Genomic DNA, 6,110 nt, shown 5'->3' with positions numbered 1-6,110 from the left:
CTCACAGCTTGAACTTTAAGCTCTCTTTAATCGCGTTTGCGGCAGATGTTTGCCAAATAAAATGTTATTTCTCGCGCCTGTCTCCTCAAAATATCGACCAGTAAATAGGAATGGGGGAATGAGTATTCTAGATTTTTCTAATCTAAATACCCCACACTACGGACATCCCGATGTTAAAGAAGGGGCTGCTTAGAATTGAATAAATACGTAAGATGCTGACTCCCAGAAATGCGACATCATTTCGAGATCCATGCTTGGTTCCGTTATGAGTTCTGGGTTTCGTTGCTTACTATCTATTTATTTTTATTTATTTAATTATTTGAAATACCCTCATGGCCCTGCGGGCATTATTGAGGGGAGTGGCAAGCACAGATAACAAAAAAATGAATACAATCATGGGTTGCAGCACTACATCTATTGTTCATTGCAATTAGAACAAAGTCGAATTTCTGGTGCCAAGGGGGCAAATTTGGAGAGTGGCCCACCCAAATTTGGAAGTCACCGTTCAGTCTGCCATACTAAAGTTAAGTTAGGCAGTGATTTTGGCTACATTTTGATGGAGTCTGATTATGGGGGTCCAGGGAGGCCGATTGTCAGGGGTGGCCTACGTAAGTTTGTAGGTCGCTACTGATTTGGCCATACTCGAATTAGATTAGACAGCAATGACAGTCATATTTTGACTAAGTCACATTTTTGGTGTCCGGGGGGGGGGGGGGGGCAACTTTGAGGCTGGCCCACCCAAATCTGCAATCCACCACTGAACTGACCATTCTCAAATTAGGTTAGACAACAATTTTGACCAAAATGCGAACGAAGTCAATCCAAGGGGCCAAATCTCAGGTTTGGACCAAGTAAGTTAGGAGATCATCACTGAATTGGCCATACTCGTATTAGGTTAGAGATCGGGTGTGGACAAATTCTCACGACGTAAAACTTTAGGGATCTAAGGAGTTAAATTTTGGGGTAACCTATCCCAATTTGGAGGTCAACACTGAAGTGGCCATACTCGAATTTGATTAGGCATCAATTTTGGTCAGATTCTGGCAAGATCAAATCAATTTTGGGTGCGGTCAACCCCAATTTTCAGGTCGGCACATCTTAATTTTCAGGTCACTGAATTGACCATATTCTGACTATTTAGACTGGACATCAATTTCGGTGCAGTTATGATGAGGTCAATTTTAGGCGCTCCAGGGGCCAAATTTTCGAGGTGGTTCATCTAAATTTGGATCTCACGATCAACTATTTCCCCATGCTCGAATTAGGATACCAAATTTGATCAAATTACCCGATGTTACAAAGTATGCGGACTCGCTATGTCCATGGCCTAATTAGTTCAAATTGATTGACTAACCAATCATTTAAACGTTCCATTGACCTAAGTAATTAATATTAGCGTCGATATAAACCTTAATCAACTCTGATATAGTTACCCATGCGATTGATGAATGACCGCTTGTGCGGACACGCTTTGTCCACGGCCTCTAAGACGCACTCTGTTCTCGCCACACGTGAGTCAAGCAATGGTTTTACACTAAAAACTTGGCTGTCAAGGTCTGGTTCCGTTTTCCTCTGAGCTGGAGTAGCGCGTATCATTAGACCGCGCTGAACAATTCAATCGCAGAAGTAGAACTGCCGCTTGACCACCGCGGAAATCAGAGAATGACACTTTGGTACAAAATACTAAAATGTAATCTATTTCACTATAAGTTTAGTGACATTTATGTGCGGTTTTAGTTGACGTGTACTAGCTACAAATCAAATGTTCTTTGTGCCAAAACATGTGCAGTGGAAAGTACTTCCTTAAGTGTTTTCTTAATTTTCACCTGTGTCCTGTCATTACAGGTACTGAATATAGCTCTAATTCTGCCATGAGTGCCGGAAATACCAACCGTTTTCGGTTAAACACGAATTTCAAGTCAAGAATCTGGCTTAATTTTATTGGCGCTTTCCGATTTAAAAAATAAAAAGGTCGTCAATTATTTATTCTGGGAGCTGCGCATAGAGAGCAATCTTCATTCTCCCAGTACGCGACCAGTAGGCGCCTAGGAGCACACGTCGTACTATTACGTGTGTTGATAGGACGCCAAACAATTGTCGTTTATGAAAGTTATTTATTACCGAACGAAACCTCGAACTCTCCGTGAAGGGTGCCGTCGCTGCATTCAGCTGTCTTACATTTCTCTCAAGCAGGATATCTTGCTTCATCTCAATAATAAAATCGCGGCGGTTGGAAACGATGACACGGAGCGAGGACTCGACTGAGTCTTCTCACTGGCCTTCTCCTGCTTTTTCTTTCTTCAAGTTATGACTCACTTCATGGGTTCACCTAGACACCCGTCTAGGTACATGAGTAAAGCTGAACACTTGCTCAAAATACGCAAAGAAACTGGACGTGACAGTTTGAAACGTATGAATATCCCGCCTCACAGCACACACACTCCGCATAGCGGTCGGGTGGCGCCACCACGTGTCAACTTTGTTAATGTGAAGTGCGCTGTCGCCGCAGTTGGTTTCGAGCATATTCGAGTGCCCCATGGTTCGATCTATTCGGCCTCGTGTTCTTATGCGTGGCCTTGTGGCCTTGTGGTCGCCGTTAGATACCTGTTAAAGAAAAAAAGCAAGCGAAATTGTTTTTAACATGTGTGTGCAAATAACGTTTGCAAAAGCTGGTGTACCGGCCGGGAGTCGTGGCGTACTCCTGTAATCCAGCTACTTGGAGGCGTGATCTGGAGGACGGTCTGGCGCCGGGGGTTCTGTGCCGCGGTCGTCCCATGTTGACGGGGCGTCCGCGCTAAGCGAGGCGTCGATATGGTCGCCCGGGTGGAGGCCTGTGGTGACCAGGTCGCCTAAGGAGGAGCGGACCGGCCCAGGGCGGAGACGCAGCAGGCAAAAGCTCCCGCGTGTCGCAGTAGTGGGATAGCGCTCCTGAATGGGCGCCGTGGTGTAGCCCGGATGCCAGGTCCGGACCCAGATCTTTTTTTTTTTTCTTTTTTTTTTTTTATGGTTGCTTGACATCCTCTTACCGCATAATGTATCATATATGATACGGTAAAATACCTTCGTGCTAAACTGCTTTCAACAGCAAGAAAATAAATTTTACTATTTGTATCACAGTGTGCACTGTCTGGAATTTCTGTGCACTGTAAGTGACTCTCTAGAGTTAATTATTTAATATTTTGTAATTTCAAATCTGCAACAAGGTGTCATTTTTTATCGTTTGCAGAAAATCGATAGCTGGGAACATTTTTGTCTTCTGACTAGCGCTCCCAGAAATTTATTAGGTAATCACTGGGATTTATTTTGTCTGGTTACAGCATCATCTGCGCTATAATTGTAACAAGGCTATTTACTCGTGTATCAGATATGATACACCATGGAGTTAGGGGTCATTTTCGTCACTTTATGGTGTTTCATAGTTTCATAAGCAAGAAATAAATTCACCGCGCTCGAATGATTTTACATACTTTTTGGAGTTCAGATTACTTCCCCTTCCTTGTTCTGTTCTTCCCATCTTGTTCTGGTAGACAAATTTCATTGTCCGTTTACCTTGTTGTTCTTTTTGTCTTTTCGTCCAGTGCGTTAGATGGTGCCAGAAAATTTTAAATACGCGCGTATGGCAATTACCTTACGCTGTGCAATGATCTTCAGGCCTACGACTGGTCAGAATTGCTTGAAATTGAGGATGTAAACACAGGCGTTGAGCTACTTACATCAGTTGTACAGGGTATAATGAAAAAATGTATACCACGCCGTAAATTTCGAAGAAGTGTAGATTTCCTTGCTGGTTTTCGCGCGATTTAAGACATTACCCTAGCAAAAAAATCCGATAGAAAACTAATAGCCTATCAGATTATTGATATTGGTTTTATAGGTCTGCCAGAGTATTGGTCTTATGGGTATCCTAGCCGATTGGTTTTACAGGTCTACTAGAGTATTGGTTTTATAGGTCAATTGTTTACTGGTCGTATAGGCTATGGTTTTATCGGTCCTATGGCATCTGATAAACTGATAGGTCTGTAATGCTAGTACACCCATAGCTGTCAATAATCTGATAGACCTACAAAACCAGTAGGCTTCCTATTGGTTTTGTAGGCCCTATGGAATATTGGTCTCATCGAGTAGCTGCGGGTGTTTTACCTCTCCGGACACCTGAAAGGAGAGGGCAGCTATGTTCCATTTTCTAGGGATGAGTTACGCAGCAGGTGCATGTATACACATTTTATTCCACAATGACAGCGGCAACGCATACTGGCACATAATCCAAACATTGACTGCATCCAGGTAGCCCTCGATTCCAAGATTGCGGATTTCGGCCCGATGATGTAGTCTCTCGAATGCTAAGGCACCTGAAAGAAATAAAAAATTGCGTTACAGCTTGAAAAATAAGCGATTTCAAGAACGCGACACCACCATGACTTCAAAAAATCGGTCCACACATATACCGGCAACCGCGATTGCGCGCGTCAGTTAGGAGAGGCGCCGCCATTACTGAACGCCGAGGTAGCTGCTGAACCAACATTCCGCCTTGCGCCTCACCACAGGTTCTGCCACTTAAACACAGTGCGCACGATATTCGAAAACAGATTAACGCTAAAAAGTTTCATCAATACTTTCAAGAAATCGTGCCGACAACTTTAAAACTCGACGCTGCGTTATATCACACCGCGCGATTCAAATTCCTTTGTTGGCGTGCAGGCAACGGCATTCTGCAACGCAAAGCCACATCATACACTGAGAAAGTATAAACGTCAGCCCGAAGTTGCAAGTGATGCACACGCACCTGATCAAAAGCTGAACGTGCGCTGGAACGTTGATATCCTCGAGAAGCACCCCGAAAATCGGCGAAAACTTGTAAACACAGGGCACCGACCGAACTGCCGCCCGATCAGCGATCGCGCCAGCGCCAATGCCTCTACGGAGCTGCGCATGCGCGCCCAGAGGAGAGGTGGAAAGGAGGATGAGAGAGGCCAGCACGGGAACGCTTGCGCGGGAGTGGGAGTGAGAGAAAGGAAACCTACCTCTCCGCTGCGAAACGCCGCCGGCATCGCGCTACCGCGTCGGCAGCTCGAGCCGTACTCGTCGCGTGCTCGATGTCGACTCCTCTCGCTTCGGCGGTGGTTGCAGCGTTGCAGTTGCTTGGACGCGCGCCTCTCAATCCATTTGCACATGTAGGTGATTGTGACTGAGCTGGGCCCCGACAGAACCGTGCTATATCCGCGTGCTTTCCCATCTCCATTCAGTGATCCAGTAGCAACAGCGTCGCGCGTCTTGCGGCTCCAACCGTACGTAGTTTGTTGAGACCGCGCGCAGCGTTCTCAATTGTTATTGCGGCTAATATTGTACGTTACAGCAACACTCAATAAACGGGATGAATGCGTGAGTTTTGGGGATGTGTCCGAGATGGAAAAGGAAACAATGACAAAGACCTAAAATCTCCAACGTACTGATCCTGCATGCAAGACCCATAAACAAAGGCATACTGATGTATCAGACACATGAACCAATATGTAGTAGTCTACAAGACAAGCATGTATCAGCCTATAAGATGTATGGGCTTCTGCACTGGTCTGATACTTTTCTTATACAACCCACCGATAAACCTATGAAACCAATACTATTGCCTATAGGACAAATATGTACCAGTCTATAAGATTTATGAGTTTCTGAATAAGTCTCATAGAAATGCAGATAAAACACATAGCATACCTACAGAACCAATACCGATTCTTATAAAACCAATAACGCACCCTATTGGTCTTTTTTGCTAGGGTATATACTTGAAGAAAAAAAACAGAAGTATCATAAACTCTACGTGAAATCAGAAAGTGAATATTGGTACCAAAGATATTCATTGTGCAGAAAAATTGTGAAAAAACTGATTGCACGTGATGAAGCCGAGTACCTTAAACTTCTTGAGCAGAACTTTAAAAAGGAACCAAACAGTTTTTGGGATTTTGTGCGCAAACAAAGAAATGATAAGTTTAGTGCTGCTGTGATAAAGACCAGAAGAGCGTGAATTGTCGGGCTAGTTGGTGCTGGATAGTATATAAGAGAAATGCGCAATAACTTGTATGTGTATGTATGTGTTTCTTCCTGTGTCCTGTATA

General features: G+C 44.3%; 1 long non-coding RNA gene and 1 other non-coding gene across 2 annotated transcripts; one reads left to right on the top strand and one right to left on the bottom strand.

The window, feature by feature from the left end:
• The first annotated feature begins 2,680 nt into the window (after nucleotides 1-2,680).
• LOC146208761 (signal recognition particle RNA) lies at nucleotides 2,681-2,980 on the top strand. The gene has a single exon (XR_014704576.1).
• A 1,226-nt stretch (nucleotides 2,981-4,206) lies between these two features.
• On the bottom strand, nucleotides 4,207-5,070 carry LOC146208760 (uncharacterized). Its single transcript, XR_014703406.1, has 2 exons — nucleotides 4,784-5,070; nucleotides 4,207-4,349 (listed from the first exon to the last, which is right to left on the bottom strand). It is a non-coding gene; the product is annotated as an uncharacterized LOC146208760 (long non-coding RNA).
• Between the last annotated feature and the right edge of the window lie 1,040 nt (nucleotides 5,071-6,110).

Source organism: Amblyomma maculatum, chromosome 1, assembly GCF_055883805.1.
Source record: "Amblyomma maculatum isolate TAMU_Amacu chromosome 1, ASM5588380v1, whole genome shotgun sequence".
NCBI classification, from domain to species: domain Eukaryota; kingdom Metazoa; phylum Arthropoda; class Arachnida; order Ixodida; family Ixodidae; genus Amblyomma; species Amblyomma maculatum.
This window is presented reverse-complemented; position numbering and strand designations above follow the sequence as displayed.